This window comes from Rhinatrema bivittatum, chromosome 2 (assembly GCF_901001135.1).
Source record: "Rhinatrema bivittatum chromosome 2, aRhiBiv1.1, whole genome shotgun sequence".
In the NCBI taxonomy this organism is placed as follows: Eukaryota; Metazoa; Chordata; class Amphibia; order Gymnophiona; family Rhinatrematidae; genus Rhinatrema; species Rhinatrema bivittatum.
The window spans coordinates 391,771,771-391,791,847 of record NC_042616.1 but is presented as its reverse complement, the minus strand read 5'-3'; the positions used below and the strand labels follow the sequence as shown (position 1 = coordinate 391,791,847).

The window sequence follows — 20,077 nt, the reverse complement described above, 5'->3', positions numbered from 1 at the left end:
AGTGAGGGCAAAGGCTATCGGCACCATTTTGAATACCGGCAGCTGACAGCCCGAGTGCAGGAGATATCTCCAGGACCCCCGCTGGACCACCAGGGACTTTTGGTAAGTCTTGGGGGTTCAGGAGGGTGGGGGGTTTATTTGTTAGATACGTTGTATTCGTGGGGGTTCGCCATACGTTTCGTGACCTAAGAATACAACGAATAGGGACATATACGTTGAGGTTTGCCAATACATCGAAAACGAATGCACACCCCTACCATTCCACTAACGGGCAACTATTGCTAGCAAGGAGAAGAATTGGGTACCCATCACATATACAGTACATCAAAAGAGAGCATACATAGCAAGATTCAGCAAAACAGATATTTGTAAAAAAATGTAAACTAGGCATTGGAACATACATAGTGTTTGGTCTTATAGAAAAACAGATAGCTTTTTTTCATAGCTGTTCAATAAATAGAGCATGGAAATGTGACTTGTTATCTAGAGGCCAATGTATTAAGCTGAGCTGTGCTTTGTAAACGTGATAACGTGAAAAAATGCCAAATAACGTATGCAATGTTTTTCAAAATTTTGCACATGCTATTTGTTGGGTTTTCTTATTTAGGACCTGATTTGCTAAGGCTTTTCTCCCATTCTGAGTCTATGGGGAAAATGCTTAATAAATGAGGCCTTTAGTTTCCAAAGCATAGTTTACAATCTATGTAAAATAAGTACTAAGCTGCATAACTGTGCAAAGCCACTATGTTTGCATAACTACATTTCACGTGAAAATATGTGCAAAGTCACATTTTTGTACAAAAGTTAATTACACTTGCGATGTAGTTACATTTTTGCAATAAAATCTGAAATGTTTGTAAAAATAATTGCCACATATTGTATTTGAATAATATTTAAATAAGCTGGTATCACAAGAAAAAATGTATGTTGTACTAGCTGATTCCCATGAACACACTCATGGATTAGTACATCAGCCCATTAACATACAAATGTGTTGGAGAATTTTAGTAGTTTGGGCCCAAAACATCCAGACTTTATATTATTCTTACAGAAAGCTTTTCTAATGGTGAAGAAAGTGATTTTGAAATTCTGGATATCTGAGGAAACTCCATGACTGATGAACTGGAAACTTCAAGTGCATGAATCCTTAGTCATGGATCACCAAATGGCAAAAAAAACTTTAGGCCATTCTTAGATATGACAACTCTTAAAATCTGTGATATATTTATTGACACTTCTTAAATAATATTCAAGCCATGTTCCTGAACCATCAAAAATTGTGGAAGTACCAATGATGCTGGAATTAAATTAAATTCACTGGCTATGGCATGTGAAATCTTAGGAAGCAATGTTAAGAAGCAGTGCTGTAAACCATGCTGTGGGAATCTTTTGGGGGAGGAGAGCTATTGCTGGGAAGGATGAGGAGCAATATTCCCTGTAAGGCACATGTGCGCACAGCCGCACAGCATTCATACAGCACCTGCACATGCCACACATCAACCCACATAGAATCTGGGAGAAGGAGCATTGAGAGTACGTCACAATGAGCATATTTAAAACTTTCGGCCAAGCACTTCCTGTCTCTTGATCCTAAAATGTAGGCGAAAAGCAAGAAGGAAGCAGTTCTGCCCTCAGCTCTTACTCTCTCAGCCTGAGAGCCTATGCAGTCAGTTAAACCTTTAATCTTTTCCAGCTTCCAGATATCAGAGAGAACTTAATTCTTAATAACAAAACATTTATTGAATGATAAACATTTTAACACTCACTGAGAAAGGCACGGTATTGAAGATAGCCATGCAGATAGCAGACCTAGTACAGCTGTGATGAGAATCTCTAAAAGCACAATCATAGGCAGACAAATGCAGCTGTGGAATAAACTGTAAAATTACTAATGTATAGTAGGGACTCGTAGCGGATGGAAAATAGTAGGGAGAGAGAAAGGTGAAAAGAACAATTCGACTAGCAGCATGCAGAGGATTTAGAAAAGCTGTTAGTTTACCAAGATCCGGAGGTAAGACAATCCCAGATTGCTTTGAGCCAAGGGACCAATAAGAAGAGGAGAGAAAACACAGGCAGAGGTAGAGGGCAAACAAGAACATATCTGATAAGGGTTCAGCAACATTCAAACAATATCCAATAAGAAAAAGGAGAGTACCACAACATGCAAAGAATCTAAGCTGTGCAATTATCGTAAGTTAACACAGGGTGGCAGCATAATTGCTGCATCCGTCGGTCTCAGACGGCTTCGACCTCTGTGCCTCACCTTTCTTCCTTCTCTCTCCTAAAGCCTTGGGAAGATGGCTGCTGCTGCGTCTTCATGCCGCTCTCTCCGGCATCCCTGGAACAGCAACGGTGACAGTGTTCGCCATGATTATCCCAAGGGCCTTCTAGGGTGTGCGTGCGCACGCCACCCACGTCTTTATTCATGTCATAGCGGGAACCTCGGGGGTGTCCCCTCCCAGTGATGTCATCACATCCTAGTATTTAGCCTGCCCTTCGTTTGCTAACAAACGGGCCAATACAGTATAGTGCGGGCCGGCTTGCAGGCTTTTTTACGCGACTTGGACGCCCGTTTTAGACGCGTAAGATGGACTCGCAATCCAGTATACGCTCTATTTCATCCTTAGCGCGTGCTGAAAATGATGCATAACAATTGACGCCCACCACATGTAGATGCTATGTTAATGGTGTTTAATGATGTATAATGATCTTATTAGCTAGTCCCCTCGATAGAGTAACGGGCGCCCAAAATAGCGTGTTTTTAACCTGCACATTTTCCACATCTTTACCCTCAATATTTACTGCCTACCCTGACCCTGACTCTTGACAGTCGTGAATATCCAACGGACAGCATCGGACAGCATCATGGACTACATGTATATATTGGCTTTGGCGATCTTTTTTCAACGGGTGCGAACGAGATTAAGAAATGCTTTGCGAGTGAATTCTAGACGGCCTATTGGAGATAACAGCCAACAGGAGTACCCGGCACAAAGACCGGAGGAGGTATGTACATGTGTTGTTTTTTTAATATTTAAGGGTAGCCTTTAATAGCATCAGCATAGTAAAAGTATGTGGATGTTTAATGCCGTGTGGCGTGCCAATCACACATTAGCATTGTTAAATGCTCACTGTAATGCTTGAGGTTAGGGTCCTGTTTAAAATGTCAATAAGTTCTCCTTCCTACCGTTCTGGATGTTTGCATGTGCGACAGCAGTAACGCTTTCACTTTTTCTCTTTTCAGACACATCAGCAGAGGAGGAAGGGGACGATACACCACCACCCGACATGGCCCCCCCCCCACCAGTTATTCAGCCCCTCCCCATTATTGTGGCCCCCCCCCCCACCTATTGAGCCCACACACACACTTATTGAGCCCCCCCCCAGTTATTTTGCCATCCCCCCTCTCTCCTGCCCCACCTGCTAAGGGAGACGAGGAGGACATCATTATTGACGTTGTCAACCCTGTCTCTCCTGGGCTTCCAGGGGCGGGTCGACAGCCGGAGGCCGGCGCACCAGCTGGGGAAGGGCCCTCAGCCAGGGAAGGGCCCTCAGCCCTTGGGTGCCTGGATGCTGTGCTGGTCCTCCTGGCACAGCTGATCCGCAGCCTGGAGGTCCAAGTGGGAATGGCATGCAGGCGGTGACCATCCTGCATGACCTGCACCGTGGCCAGCAGGAGATAATTGAGCTCCTGCGCACAATGGCAGGAGCTCAGTCCCTGCTCGTCATGGCGTGGGCTCCTGCAGGACAGGCACCATCTGATCAACGTCCATGACGATGATCCTCCTTTCCCCCCATGGTACGATCCCTCCCCTTTCCTTCCCCATGCCATCACAAAAAAATTATTTTTATTTTATTTTCAACCAAAAAAAAAATTTGTAAATAGTTTAAAAATATCTTTTTTTTTTAATTTAAAAATTGTACAAGTTTGATTTAACCAATTTATTTAGAATACTTATTGCATGAAACTTTTGTGTGTTGTCGGGAGTGGCATGGCACATAAAAAAGAAACATTAGTTTATGCCAAAAAATAATTTTTATTTCAAATTTATTGTTTAATGGAACGAAAAGCTGAGGCGACATCTCTAACAGCACCGATCAAGTCTGTCATCATTTCCTTCATCAAAATCGCGTGGGAAACCAGCGCACCATTGATGTTGGCTCGGATCAACCTCATTTCCTGGAGCATGGAGTCATTGTGGGGATCCTGTTGAGAGCTGATTCCATTCATAAACTGCTCGCTTAGGCCGTCTATTCCGAATAATGCCTGTTCCAAGTCCTGTGATATTTCCTGTGCCGGTGGAGCAGCAGCCTGTAGCGGAGATGGTTCTGACGCTAGAAATGGTTCCATGGCGACAGATGCCTCAGGTTGTGTTATTGACACTTTCAGGGCTGCAGATGCCTCAGGTTGTTGGCTCTCAGGAGTCACCTCCAACAGATTAAGTGTGACCACTTCCTCTGTGGAGACGTGTTGGCTGGGGGAGTCTGTGTTCGATATGGGGAATACAGAATCATCTGGCATGGGAATGGATTCATCCCTAGTTACGTCGCCATTGTTCACGAGATCTGTGGAGAAAGATGGAGAAAGAGATTGCAGTTAGCGTTGTCAGTTTACCCCTCAGGAACACAAAAGTCAACATCCAATGCAAACAGTGAAAATCAACAAAACAGAAGAGGAGCACATGCAGAGCATACAATAAAGATTGAATACAATAAAGAGGGAAAATCAACAAAACAAGAGCACATGCAGAACATGCAATAAAGACGTCCATGGCAGGTGCCTTGAGCGCCACGATGGGAGGCCCCTACCTTGCACGTCCAGGTGCTCAGGCAGCAGCCATGGATGTTGGAAGGCAGCAGGGCCTCTGATCATGGATGTCCGGAAAGAGGTGGGAAAGTCCATGATCGGAGGCCCCTACCTTGCACGTCCAGGTGCTCAGGCAGCAGCCATGGATGTTGGAAGGCAGCAGGGCCTCCGATCATGGACGTCCAGAAAGAGGCGGGAACGTCCATGATCGGAGGCTCCTACCGTGCACGTCCAGGTGCTCAAGGCGCTCAAGGCAGCTGCCATGGACGTTGGAAGGCATCTATTTCCAGATGTCCAGGCTGCCTTGAGCACCTTTCCAGGCCTTCACAGGTGCTCGGATGTGGAAGGTAGGGGCTGACATTCCCACCTCTTTCCGGACGTCCATAATCGGAGGCCCCGCTGCCTTCCAATGTCCATGGCCGCTGCCTTGAGCGCCCGGACATGGAAGGTAGCGGGGTTTCCGATCAAGGACGTCCGGATGCTCAGGGTAGCAGCTCTGGTGTACATGCAGAGTCTGTTGGAAAGAACCATCCACTTACCTGCTGAAAGCATTGCCGCTCTGTCCTGGCCCGAACCAAATACAAAGGGATTTTTGCTACTTGGCAATGCGACTTATATACACGTCCAAGGTAGGATTATGACGCGGCAATGATGTTAGAAAGGGGGGGGAAATGGGATAAGTTTCCAGATCGATGAAAAGTTTGGAATGTAACATTTCCAGATCGATAACATTTCCTTACATTTTTCAAAATGACATTAGAAATGACAGGTATGGAGCCAGCACACCCTGGATACTGTATAGGCACTCTATACCGCTCTATACTGCCCTATACAGTAAAATTGATTGCAAACGCCTACCGCTTCATAGGCGCGCTTTTGGCGCTCCTTTGGTGCCACTTGGATTTGCATCTAATTTGAATACTGAATCAAGCGGACCGAGAACCAAAATATGCGCCCGTCAAATGAGCAGGCGCCCGACACTGCCGCACTTTTTTTTACGCGTCGGTATTGTATTGGCCCGAAACTGAGTTAGCAAGGATTGGTTTGGATTGGAATTACTCTGGTCTAAGCTGCTCTGCCACTTCCTAGCTGCCGCAGGAAGCTCTCTCTCTCTCTGCCCTTCGGGGTAATTCATCGCTAACCTGGGTACCCACTTCTTGGGGGCCCTTATGCTCTCTTTCAGGTACCTATCTGGGTTACCGGGTACTCACTCCTCGAGGGCCTGCTCTCCCTACTCTGGTGCATCGGAACTACTTCTGCCTCCCAGGATCTTCAACAATACAGCTATCTACCCCAATGAGTACTAACCCTTCAGTCTGTCTCCCATTCAGCTTCAGCGCTTGGAGTCTGCATCCGGGACCTTCCTCTGCTACCCTGCGCTGCCTATCATCTACTCGAATGTGGGACTGGTCTCCTCTACTGAGGACCGCTGTACTACTGCTACTGGTTACCTCACTGCTGCCCGCTTCCCGGGCAGTACCACCAAGCTGTATAATTAATACAAATTCTTTGTGTCTGCATGTATAGAGTCTAGCCTAGTACTGCGGTTCCTCATGGGGCTCCTCCCCGTGGGAGTGGCCATCACCGCAGTGCCCAAGAATCCACTCCAACACCTTGAAACCATAACAATAATAAATATATATATATATATATATATATATATATATATATATTAGGGATGTGAATCGTTTTTGAACGATTAAAATTATCGTCAGATAATTTTAAAATCGTCCAAAATCGTTAGAGTGCACGATACAATACAAATGCCCACGATTTATCGTCAGGGGCATTTGTATTGTATCGTTAAATAGGGGGTGGGAAAACCGGCACACCAAAAAAACCCTAACACCCACCCCGAACCTTTAAAACAAACCCCCACCCTCCCGAACCCCCCCCAAAATGTTTTAAATGACCTGGGGTCCCGGCGCGATGATCCCAGCGCGATGTCCCGCTCTCTGCCCACGGCTGCTGTGAAGAGAAATGGCGCCAGTGGCCCTTTGCCCTTATCATGTGACAGGGCAAAGGTAGCGCTGGCGCCATTTTGATTCCTAGCTCCCGACGTCACGCATCCAGGAGATCGCTCCCGGACCCCTGCTGGAACCCCAGGGACTTTTGGCCAGCTTGGGGGGGCCTCCTGACCCCCACAAGACTTGCCAAAAGTCCAGCGGGGGTCCGGGAGCGATCCCCTACGCTCCTGACGTCGGGGGACAAAAAAACAAAATGGCGCCGGCGCTACCTTTGCCCTGCTGTCATATGACAGGGCAAAGGTAGCGCCGGCGCCATTTCTACAACGCACCGGAGGTCCGAGAGTAAAAGATCACACCGGGACCCTCCCTCTGGACCCCGGGTAATTTAAGGCATTTTGGGGGGGTTCGGGAGGGTGGGGGATTTATTTTAAAGGGTCGGGGTGGGTTTTAGGGATGTTTTAGTGTGCCGGTTTTCCCTCCCTCCCCCGATTTACGATTTACAAGATATTTTAAAAAACAAAACCGCGACGATAAGATTCCCTCCCCCCCCCCCCAGCCGAAATCGATCGTTAAGACGATCGATCACACGATTCACATCTCTAATATATATATACACTGTGGAGGCAGAACAGAAGTACTGGCTCATGAGTTTTGAACATGATTGTTGTGCTGGTACAAATGAGATAAGATGGTTACTTATGGTTTGATGTCCTCCTCCCACTCGTTAACTGAGAGAAGAAGCGGAAGGGGGTAAAAAGGCGGGGGAGATTGATTCTGGAGAAAAGAGAGGGAAAAGGGGAAAGAGACAGGGGGTACATACTGGGGAAAGGGGGAGGAACAGATGGGGAAAATGCTGGGGGAAAAGAGCAATAAGGCAGAGGGAGATGCTGAGGAAGGAGAAAGAAGTGGGGCAAATGCTGAGAAAGGGAGAAGATACAGGAAGCAAATCCTGGAGAAGAGGCAGGGGGTAGATGCTGGGGAAAGGGGAAGGGGTGGGGGGAGGAGCTGAGGCAGGCATAAGAAGCTGGGAAAAGGGGACGACGCAAGAAGTTGGATGCTGGGAACAATGAATTGGGGGGGGGGGGTTGCCAATTACTTAGGTATGCCACTGGCTCACAGTGTTATGGGTTGGGAATCTCTGTCTTCTCCCCTCTACCCCCACACCCAACCCCCAGCTCTCTTGAAAAGGTTATATGCACACCTGAGCACACCCCAAAAAAAACAGAAGGAACATTGATGGTGAGAGAAGAAATATATTTATTTATATATTCTATTAAAGAGTCACTTATCTAGTCATAACTCCAACAACTGTTGTGTCCGTCGCTGTCCGACATCTCTGCTCCACCCACCTTACCTTGTTGGCGACTCCCTTCAGGGTTGATGGAAGGCTAGCTGCTGCGGTGTCTTCTGGCCATCCTCCTCTGGCGTTCCTGGACCAGCTCGACGCTGCAAGCCGCCATGTTGACCAGATGCCTAACAGCGTGCGCATGCGCATGGCCCGACTGATGTACCAGCATTGGCACCTTAGTGGCGTCCCCCTGACATGACGTCATCAGCTCCAGATATTTAAGGTCTCAGTTTTCGCTAACAAAAGAAGTTAGCAAGGTATGGATAGGTTTATCTAGCTTCCTCCAGGTCGCTGCGGATGGGATTCACTCTCCGCAACCCTAGCTACTCTGCCTCCTCGGACTTCACTAGAGGTACCCTCTCCTCGGGGGCCTCGCTCTCTCTCTTTTTCTTTTCAGGTCACAGTCCGGAATTGGTACTCGCTCCTCATAGGCAGATAACTGCAACTATAGAGGAAGTTGTAATGACTAGTAAATAGAAGAAACCGGCAGTGGGTGAAAAATAAATAGGAAAGACAACCAAGAATCAGGGTGAAAAGAACAATGCTTTTAGGAGCCTGCTGAGGATTCAGGAGAGCTTCAAGTTTGTCAAGAGCCAGTTCCAAACTGAACTTTGAGCAGGAAGTAAGGTTTCCCAGGGATTCCAAGGGGCAAAAGACAAATAGGAAGAAGCAAGAGAACACAGACAGAAGGGGAACAAAGAGGAATAGATCCAAGCAGAAGCTAAGCAACATTTAAACAACAATCAGGGACATGGGTACCACACATGCAGAAACTCTAAGCTAAGCAACATCAAAGTTGATTCAGGTGGCAATGTAATAAAGAAACATATGACATGTACATATACATTTAAATATACGGTGAATGCAGAAAAGTATGTGATGGTTTATTAGAATGTAGACACGCTGTCCTTCCATTACCCTCCTTGTACTCTCTCCCTATCTTGAAAAAACAGTAAAGGAAAGAAAATAAGATGCTATTGTATCGTCTCTCTCATCTCATTATTCAAACTGGCAGTATTAGTCCAACAAAAAAGAACATTAAGTTATCCATCTAAATGACATTTGAATATGGACCTCCAAATTAATAAATAAACAATGGGCCCCTTTCTTAATTGAGTCTATATGTGGTAACTGCCCTTAGAGCATGTACTTTCAGTTTAGTCTTTCTAAGTGGTGTCACACGGGGTAAAGTCTCCAAACAAGAAGACTTTTTCTCACATGTGACCATCCGGATCTTACCACTTAGTTTGTGCATTGGCTTGTCTAACAGCATAGCTGTTTCAAAGCCAGGCTCACCATCTTTCGCCAGCACTGTGGCTTCATAAGACCACAGTTAATTTGTGCCCTCTCTGTATATATTAACAATTACAAGAACTGCTTCTGTTCTTCCAGGTCTAAGGCTTTCTTCGTCCCTTCCACGTGCCATCTTGACTTGATTATTAAGATGTCAAAGTTGCTGAAAGGAAAGGCAGAGAGAAAGGGGGAGGGGAAAGATGTGAACAGCAGCACACTGAATAAAAAGCCTGATCGCTTTGTTAGAAGAAATGAAGGTGAATCAGAAAATGGATGGAATTTTCAAGTCATGTGTAGGTTATCAGTACCTCGGTGCTCATCACCTTCACTGCTCATTTCAGATTTACTGCGATGCCTAAAAGCAGCAATTGCTAAACACCCACAGCAAAAATTCTAATTTCTGATGAGACTCTGCCATTAATAGTGCCGTGTCAGGGCCCCTTATCTTTATAGGATTAAGCAACCTAACACAACACTTGGTAAATTAAAATGTCTAAGATCTGCCACTGGTGCCTCTGTCTCTTCAAATTAGTGTTACCCTGCTACCAATCTCATGCTTTCTTGATGACTAGCTCACAATTGGAGAGCCAGTCTTTATTACTAAAGGTCAATGTTTGAAACTGATTAACAATACATTTCCCTAGATGATGCTGGTTTTTTCTTTTTTTTTTTTAAGTCCCTGACAGCTGCAATCCCAAACACCAAATCAAGAAATTAAACCTCGTGCTGAGTTTCAGGTAGTGCTTTTGCTGTTGGTGCTGCATTGCTACTGTGTCCATTTTGGATTATTTATATTTAGCTAGAAATCAAAAGGAAAAAATACTTTATAGTAGGGAATCAGAACAAGATATTGATATTTGTAACCATATTTCCTGGTAACTTCTGAGAATTTGTTTTTCTTTAAAAATAAAATAAGGGCTCAGCCATGAGGGAGGTTCCCAGTTCAATCTTTGAGCTGGGCCTACCCTGACCCACATTTGGCTGGAGCTGGAGATGCTGCAGAGGCAGCAGGCAGTGCTCATAGCCCCAGCGGGGAATGAGTTATGGTCATTGCTTAAAGGTGACACCTAGTGGACAGATTCAGGGTCCAGGATCATCACTGGACCAGACTAGGGATGCCATTTACTAAGCATTTTTCCCATAAACACAGAATGGGAGAAAATCTTTATTAAATAGGCCCCTAGGTTTGTTGGAGGGAGGGGGCAAATATGAAATAGAGAGAAAATACCCCGCCCCTTCCCCCTCCCAGTTGCAAATGTAGACTCATGGCACCGGATTCCAGCTCTGGTTCTGACAACACTGGAAGTACACAGAAGCAGGAAGAAACAAGACAAACCGATTATATAACTCTGGGAAACGTTCATGAATATTACGCATATTTATCTTGGTCCATCCCTGCTTCTCCACATTCCATATTTTCATTTATCAAAATGCTATAAGGTGTTTTTGCATGCATTAAGGGCTTATCGCATGCGAAAAGCGCCATTAACGCATGCGATAAAAATCTGAAAAAGAGGAGGAGTTAGGGATGGGTTAACTATTTTGTGAAGTCCTATTGCATGGTTTTAACACTGATGAGAGAGAGAGAGAAAGAGAGAGAGAGAGAGAGTGCACACCTAGCTATAATGGCCTCACCCTAGATAGGTATATATATCTCTATGGGAGCCCCACCTATTAACTCGAGGAGAGTTTTAGGGGTTAGGGGCCACTTTGACATTCAAAGTGAGATGTACGAACAGAATAGTGCTCTCTTTTGAAGATTTGATGACCCTCGGAGTGAGGAAACTCACCCAAAGATTAGATTTGTGCCATGTTCCCTCAACCTAGCTTGATGTTACCCAGGTAGAGAGTCCATCAAGCTAGGTTGAGAGAACATGGCACAAATCTCATCTTTGGGCGAGTTTACTCACTCCAAAGGTCATCAAATCTTCACAAGAGTGCACTGTTCTGTTTGTACGTCTCACTTTGAACGTCAAAGTGGCCCCTAACCTCTACACTAATACCTAAACCTCATCTCAAGTTACTAGGTAGACCTCTCATAGAGATATAAATACCTATCTAGGGTGAGGCCATTACAGCTAGGTGTGTGCTCTTTCTCTCTCTCTCTCTCTCTCCCTCTCCCTCCTGCCTATTACCATAAAACACACACCTTTTTCTATTGCAGGCGATATTTAGTGCATTTTGATAAATCCAGGCCTATGTTTCCTACCTATTCATGTTGACCAGCCACCAAATTCTTTCTCTCTACCCGATATAACCCAGCATATTTTTGTTTCTGAGCTGGTTCTTATTTCTAGACCCTTTTACCTTAAAAAAAAAAGTAGGTTTCTTATGCTTGCGTGCTTGTCTCTGGAATAAAGTCATCTGAACGGTTTTTTGTTATAGCTGTGCTCTCCCTGGATTTGATGATGTCCTCATTGATGTTCTCATTAGGATCAGCACAGCAGTAGCCTGGTTCATATTGGGTCACTATGAAGAAGAAACTAAGAATGTGGCACATTTAGAAACTTTAAAAACCAACATCTTAGCAATGAGATCACATCAGCGTGAGAAAGGCAGAATATTAATGATTTATTTTTAACTTCAGAAGGAATTATCTCAAAAGAATTGTTAATATTATTTGTTTCCCTTCACCCCCTGTTGTTAAGTAAATGATTTTAAAAATGATTCCCACAAAAGATTTCAATTAATTTATGGATATTAGTTAAAAAAATGTATTGATACCTGTAAATTACTTACCTAGGATCTACTGCTAAAGTCGCTCTCTTTTTTATATTCTGTACTTTAAACTTAAAAATATGATTGGTGGGCAGGTGAATCCTGAATTGGGTAGATGGAGAATGACTGGGGAGATCCCAGTGGTCCTCGTAATATGGATTCTGGGAAATTAATTAAAGATGAGTCAATTCTAAATTTGTTATTTGCAATCTGAGATCTACAATCTTGAGTCTAACACTTTTTACATTTGCAATCTGGACTCTGTGTTATGCCCGTCAGTTGCAGATGGCTGCGACCGCGTTTACTTACTTCCTGCACCATTCTCCTGGCCTCCCCGGGTCTGCTCGTCGCGCAGGCCAGTCTCCACCACCGCATTTCCCGGGGCTCCTCATGGCGGCCTGGATGCCGTCGCCACCCACGTCAACTTTTGGCCTTCCTAGGCTCGCATGCCACCGGGCCCTCCTTCAAAGCCTCTTCGGCGGGAACCTCGGGAGCGTCCCTGATTGATGATGTCATCAGACCTGGGTACTTAAGCTCCACCTTCGCCCCCAGCTAGTCGACTTGGCAACAAGTTCTGTACGTCTCTACAAGCTCCTGCCTCCATGCTCCAGTGACTACACTATCGGACTCCTAGGACTTTGGACTCTGTCTGTTACTCGCTCCTCAGAGGCCAGCATGCGCGCACCCTACGGGGACTTGGTCTCCTGGCCTCCCCTGCTCCTCGGGCTGGCCCTGCGTCTCCTGAAGTCCTACCCTGCAAGGCTCCCCGCTCCTTGGGGCTGCCCCTGGAACACCTTTACCACTCGGGAGTTCTACCTCAGTACTTCCCCGCTCCTCAGGGTTGTACCTACAAGCTGTACAAGACTGTCCGCGCTTCCCCACTCCTCGGGGCTGTGCCTACATGCTATACAAGAGACTGTCAGCACTTCTCCGCTCCTCGGGGCGGTGCTCTCATGCTACACTGCGACACTCTGCGCTTCCTGCTCCTTGGGGTCGTGCCTATGCACTATACAAAGACTGCCAGCACTTCCCCGCTCCTTGGGGCAGTGCTTCTGTGCTATACAGAGACTGTCAATGTGTCCTGCTCCTCAGGATTGAGCATACGTGATTGTTGGAGACCTGACTCAGGCTTCCCTGCTCCACATACATCTGCACCTCCTTTGCGGTGCAGCTCTGCCCCTCGGGTTTGCCTATCCGGAATACCTCCTGCACGGCCAGTCTCGTGCCTCCTGCTCTGTGCTCTGCCTAGTGCCTTCCCCCCTCAGGGGTCTCTGCCCAGGTCTTCTCTCCATTCTGTCTACCTACTGGGAACCTTGGGACCTCTCCGCAACCCCACCCAGAGCTCCCTGCTGTGCCTAACCTTGCCTCCCGACGGTGTGACCCTCACAGGTGGTAACAACTCTCATCTCGGGCCAAGGGATCATATACCCACAAATCATAACACACTGTGGTCATGATTTAAATTAAAATTAGCATATTATATATAGACTTGTTAAATTCCTTCTTTGACAAGTAAAAACAAGTAAATTAATAAAGCCTTTTAGAATTAAAATATGTATATCTGTAGGAAGTAAAATTCACTATAACTGGGAGTCCTCCATCTACCCTAGGAAGAAGTCAAAAGATGGCTTAGTTGGAGAAGCTATGCTGGTATTTCTCCAACATTGGGGTTCTCTTCGATTTACCTTTTCTACAGAATGAGACAGGTGATATAAAGGTTTGTGGTTTTTTTCCATTCTGTGTCTATAGGCAAACACGTCGACAGATCGGGCCCAAAAGCAGTCACAAGATAGAACAAAAGTAGTGTAAGAGCATTCAGGTGGCAGTCAGCATTCAGTGCTGGCATCACATGGAAGGTATTTTAGGATAGTATGATCAGCCAAAGAATGAGGAGGGTCCCATTTTCCCTTCAGCAATAGTTGTCAGATGCCATATGAGATAAGAGAAGAAACAGATTATTAATGTATTAGAAAAAACAATCGAGGGTCACATTATTTAATGCAGGCTTTTATTTGACAGTTAAGGTAGCAGAAACAGCTTTTTAACACATGCTAAAGACGTAATATATATATATATATTAATTGAGGCTTAATTTTTTGTTTTATTTGTATTGTGTTATTGTTGAAAGATTGTGTATGTTTGCTGTGATCCACTTTGAACTTTGTTATGGAAATAGGGTAATCTAAGAACTAATAAATAAATAGATAGATGAGCAGAACTCCCCAAGTCTCTTGACCTGTATGTTTTTCTTGATTAGATTGTAGGCTCTGGTGAGCAGGGACTGTCTCTTATGTGTTACTTGTACTGCGCTGCGTACATTGAGTAGTGCTATAAAAATGTTTAGTAGTGGTAGTACTGACAACATTCTGACAAGTAGTACCTACTAACATCCATACCAGGGTAGTGCTACTCTAGTGTCAGCACTGTAATCAACAAAGTGTTTTCTTTCATTGAGGTTTATGGTCAAATCTTTAAGAAAGCAGGAGCCCAAAAATCTCAGTATCAGGATCACACATGCAAGGCCAGGAACATGCAATGCAGTGAAATGAGTAGCAGTAGTAGCAGCCCCCTCATATATATATAGCACCATCACCATCATACTCACTGCACTGCTATTGCATGACCATTATTATCGTCAACTGCAAACCTATCTCACTGCTAGAAAAATCGTAGCAACCTTGCCAAAGTACCCTCAGAATATCCAGCACAGGTGGATTAGACAAAGATGACTATGCTGATGATATAAATGCAACAATTTCTACATTTACATAGCTAGCAGTAGCACAGGTCATGAATAACAGTGCTGACAGATATTCTCTTTCAATAGTCCCTGAGCATGTAGCAACCTTGTACATGCTGGCCAGATGGTGCTATTCTCATGCCAGCAAAGAATGGGGCTTTTTTCAGATGTTGGTTCTCCTGCACTCCATTGCCAAGATGTCTTTAAATCCTGCCAAAGATTGAAAAATGCAGTGCTCTTTATTCTGTTATATGACTACTGAACTTGCAGTGAGGCAGAGGACTTTCTTGCAACTGGTACAGGGGCAGAAATGGTATGAACAGAATTGGGTCAGACTCAATGACACATCCTGCCATAGATGATGAACTATATTAAATTATTGTAGTTGGCTGGTGATACCAAATAGTGGTACTAGGTGGCTTCAGATTTTCAAAAAAGGTTCATCCAGCCCTGGTTTAGCTTTATTGCATTCATGGATTTGTATTCCTGAGTTTTTACAGAAAGCAAAAATACAGGTTTATACTGGCAATGGCATAAACCCCAGGATTAGAGTCACCCCTAGCTTGTAACTTAGAAAGTGGACTGGCCCGATGACTCCGCAGCAAGTGCCAAGTACAACTGCCATGCAAAAGGATTGGGTTCAATTCCTGGGCCCATCTTCTCCTCTCTGAATGGCTGGGAATGCTACAAAGGCAGGATGAGAGAGTCCTACCCATTGTTCAATAGTGTCATCTACTGGCCAGACTTGTGGTGCATGCATACTGGATTCCAGAGTGAGCTGCCATCTTTGGCTCTTGATCAAGGGCTGTTGCTGCTGTGATTGGACCAGGAAAAGTAATGATGAGGAGGGGCAAGCTATAAATAAGGGAACATTCCTAAATAATTTTAAATGAAGTCCTCTGGTGTTCTAACTCAGTAGAGGCTGGAATCCCAAAGGAGCATGAGGAAACTGCTGAGTCTATCCCCGTTCTAAAAAAGAGGCTCAACAATTAGTAAACAATACAAACAGGAAAGCAGAAATGCCCCCACAAACTGGTATACTTTTTGAAAAACTAATTGAATCTATTTAAATTAAATTTCAAAGAGCTTACTACATCTAAATGACTTGTATTGTTGTTACAAATGTTTTTAGTACCTAGAATAATCCATGACAAATGTAAGCAAGGATATTAACAATAACAAAGTATACTCAAAAAGATTACAAAACAGCCATTCCATTCATCCAAACACACACACTCTTACATTTAATGTTAAAATCCAGACTATAAGTGAAAACACTGCTGACTCTTAAACCCACAAATGCAGTGAAAAAGCACTGTAGAAACTGACATTCACATTCACATTTTAACCTAAAGTTATATCCTCAAAAAGTACATATAGAACCAATGGTTGTTATACAACATCTATAAATGGTCATCATGAAACATGTATAATTCCACAGAGAAATGTATTTTGTAGACCAAATCCGCCCAGGAAATATGCAAACCATGACTGCTAAGGAGTTCGTAGACCCCCCCCTACCAACAAAGACCTTTGTTTCACCTTATGACAGGCTTCTTCAAGGGATATTTATCAGCGGAGTGATCGAAGACATGACTACGTCATTGTAGACACCATTTTTAGATAAATATATCACAATGAAACTTTTCATGAAGTAACATTCTTAATGCTACATTAATAATGTGTGTCTTCTAAGGATTGATGTCACTGTGCATCTTCCTGTGGAGTCGCATGTTAAACCTCACATTGCCCACTTAAGTAACAGCAGGTATAGCCTATCAGTGAGAAACGTAATTCTAGTGCGGCTCTCTCATAGAATGGTATGAAACGTCCGATGAGAGATAAATGGGATAGTTGGTTTTTAATCTTTATGACTGTATTTTGTTAATGTCCTTGCTTACATTTGTTATGGATTATACTAGCTACTAAAAAACATTTGAAACAACAATATAAGTCATTATTTGTATTATATATACATATGTATTATATATTTACATACACAGTATGTATATAATTTTAAAAATTGTTTTGAATGCATGTTTACATGTATATATATATATATATATATACTCTACATATGCATACATACAAAGTTTAATATTTAAAAGTATGATGTCCAATCGTGATTTCACAGGATGGCTCTGGGAAGGGCTGTGGTGGGAACATCATGATTGTTTGAGTTTAATTAAATTTTCAGGGGGCGCCTATGGGCCTGAAAATTAATTGGGAAGGGAGCAGAAGGTTAAAGATTGAAGAACCTAGAGAAGGGGCACCCATACCTGTCCTGGGATCTCCCAGCCACTCAGGTTTTCAGGATGCTGTAGTGAATCAGATTGTGTGAGAGGAGGGTCAGAGCTGCCCTCAGGGCCCATGGGTGCGCGATGGATCACAGGCCCTGTGCTGATTTGATTTTAAGTTTTGATGTTTCTGCAGCTGCTGCCGCTGCACATTGATCTACAGCATTACAGCGCAAGGAGCTTAGGAGGGAGGAGAAAGAAAGGGGGAGAGGCTAAGGGGTTACTGCTGGGCAGAGAGTGAAGTGGGGAGCCAAAGAAGGTAGGGCTGCTGGATAGAAGGTTGGGGGCAGAGAGGGAAGGGCTGTGCAGTGCTGCTGCTGGGCAGAGGGGTGGGGAAAAGGGGCTATTCAAGCTGGGTAAGGGGTTCTAGGGGGAGATTTATGCATTATCTGCGTATTTTCTGCTAAACTGAAAATTCTTTGAGTGGTTTTTTATGGTAAGTAAGTAACGATCATAAATGTTTTTTGTTATTTATTTATTTGAAATTTTTTTTTTATACCGGTATTTGGTGGAGACCGTCATATTGGTTTACATTAGTTAACAATTGTTTAAAAATAATAAGATACATCAAATAAAACATACAGTATACAACAATGCCATTCTTACATTATTAAAAAATAGTTACAGTTTACATTATAATCCCTAATGTTACCTGCCACCAATGTTTTTTGACAGTGGCGGGCATATGAACTCACCATTTTTGCACTCAAAATGTTTTCATTCAAAATTTTATATTTATTTCTTTAAAAAAACAATAAAAATGTATTGTTTATATTGGCTTAGGTAGTTCTCTATACCTTAAGAGGTCACCTTTATTGTTTTTTTGTGGTTTCTTGGTGTACCTTTATTTGACTCATATTTTTACTACTGAGGACAGGGGGCACCAACAGTGCCTAGAGGTGGCTGACTGCTAAACCCATCATTGCTTCTATGCATGCTATCTTTGCTGTTTCATTATGGGTTCCTATGTGTAACTACGTCCAGTTCTTTCTTCAGAGCATTTTTATCCTCTTCCTCTGTAATGTCTTCTGTTCAGTACGCAAACTATGCAGCTCACTTTAGAGAGCCTGAGACCTCCAGTCCTCTAGTCCAGATGGTGCTTAGAGGAGAGGCAGGGAGTGATGGAAAGAAGGATAGAAGAGTAATAGAAACCAGGGGGAGTGAGAGAGAAAGAGGAAGTAGTAATGCGAACCATAGGAAGGGATCATGGAAACCAAGGAGGAAGAAAGAGGAATGGGACTGGGAGGAGCCAAGGACAAAGAAGAAGAGCCATAGGAGGGAGGGGAAATAGTTGGAAGGATGTGGGGACTGAGGAAAGAAGAGGGGAGAGAGAACCCAGGCAGCCATGGAGTCAGGGATGCAGGTAGGGCAGGTTATAGGAACTATAGCGAGAGTAATAGCTGATAGGAGTCATAGCATGATCGAGTTATGCAAGCCTACTAGGGTAAGAGAATTGAGGGTGATGAGAAATGGAAGGTGAGAACAAAGGCTCCTGGGAGCCATGCAGTAAGCAGAAAGTAAGGAAAGGCAAGGGAGGAGGAGGGGATGATGGGAACTGATGAGAGAAAAAAAAAGTTGAGCAAAAATCTTTTCTTGGAGACTTGAGACAAACTTATCAGTCAACCAGCAGAAGAGCCTGCAAATAGGAATTTGGCAGGATCCAAATCTGAGCACCTTTGTTAGTATTATATATATATATATTTTTTTTTAAAGCATGCATTTCACAGGAAGCTGAATTATATAAGATATATATTTAATTATAATTAGCATATAATAATTACAGTTAGCGGTTGGGTTTCTTCAAGTACCAGGCAGTCTTCTCCCCTGTGCCAGCTTCACTAGTCTTTGGGTTGTCAGAGCTGCTGAAATGAAAGGGAGAGACAGAGGCGGCAGAAAGAGAAAATAGGTTTTAGCTGACCAGTAAACTTGATCAATGGGACGGTGTCCGCCGAGGAGGAGACACAGCTGGTGAATCAGGAAATGGATGGCCTTTTTCAGGTCATGTATATCCGTCCCCAAGAATTCATCATTTTCACCACTCACACCCCTTTCTTTCCTCCCTGAAAGTCAAACGTCTCGCTTTTAAAGTTTAAATAAAACAATAAGTAGTGGAGAGCTGCGTGCTCAACTGCAATTGATGAATGTAGAAAGGAAACACTGGGCAATGCCTTTTTTTTTCTTGTATTGTTTTGTTTATTACTACAGGTATTAAGATGAGCTCTCTGAACAAGTTATTATTGATTTTATGTAGTTCGTCGGAAAATGCCAGCTGTCTGATAGGAATCCCCATGGTGCATGACAAACCTTTTATTCTAGCAAGAAACCTAGATAACTGCACTTTCCAGTTTAACAAATGTATTTGCCTTGACGGCAACCAGGCATTCGGAAATTGGCGAAAGCGTGCAGTTACATCGACCTTTCGTCTTTAAAATTTCCATCAGAATCACTGTGGATTGCAATCAATAGTTACTTCTAAACTCCTATTCAAGTCCTTAGTCTGAGCTGCCACGAATCACTGAATCCACCCACCCCTTAGGTCTGCAAGAAATTCACAGCGGTTACATCAAGTTTCTTTTCTTTTTCATTTCTTTTCTTTCTTTTTTTGTTTGTTTTATAAAAGTATAGAAAGAGCAGCTGAAAAAAAAAAGCTTCAAAGACTGATACTGTACCTAGGGAAGATGCTTGCACGTCTACCCAGAGCCGCGGTCTGCCACGTCTCACTCTTGCTCCCTGGGACGTCTCAGCTAGAGGCTGTGTATTGTACACACAGAGCTAAAAATAACATTTAAACACACACATACAGAAAACAAGGAGGAGCAAGCTTATCCCTCCTGCACAGCAGCAAATGCACCAGAAACCACGCTGTGGCCGGGTCAGAACCCAGAGGGAGAAAGCACAATTGTAAGC

The 20,077-nt window shown here is 43.9% G+C and overlaps 1 long non-coding RNA gene and 2 other non-coding genes across 4 annotated transcripts; all 3 read right to left on the bottom strand.

Moving 5' to 3' along the window:
• Positions 1 to 3,910: 3,910 nt before the first annotated feature.
• Positions 3,911 to 19,961, bottom strand: LOC115084755. Of its 2 annotated transcripts, XR_003854647.1 has the most exons (6): positions 19,840 to 19,961; positions 18,952 to 19,029; positions 12,443 to 14,040; positions 12,155 to 12,294; positions 11,723 to 11,898; positions 3,911 to 4,566 (listed from the first exon to the last, which is right to left on the bottom strand). It is a non-coding gene; the product is annotated as an uncharacterized LOC115084755 (long non-coding RNA). The 2 variants fall into 2 exon arrangements; XR_003854646.1 differs by having other exon boundaries at positions 12,155 to 14,040.
• Positions 9,672 to 9,745, bottom strand: LOC115086395. Its single transcript, XR_003855269.1, has one exon. It is a non-coding gene; the product is annotated as a small nucleolar RNA SNORD123 (small nucleolar RNA).
• Positions 19,138 to 19,207, bottom strand: LOC115086394. Its single transcript, XR_003855268.1, has one exon. It is a non-coding gene; the product is annotated as a small nucleolar RNA SNORD123 (small nucleolar RNA).
• Positions 19,962 to 20,077: the final 116 nt, after the last annotated feature.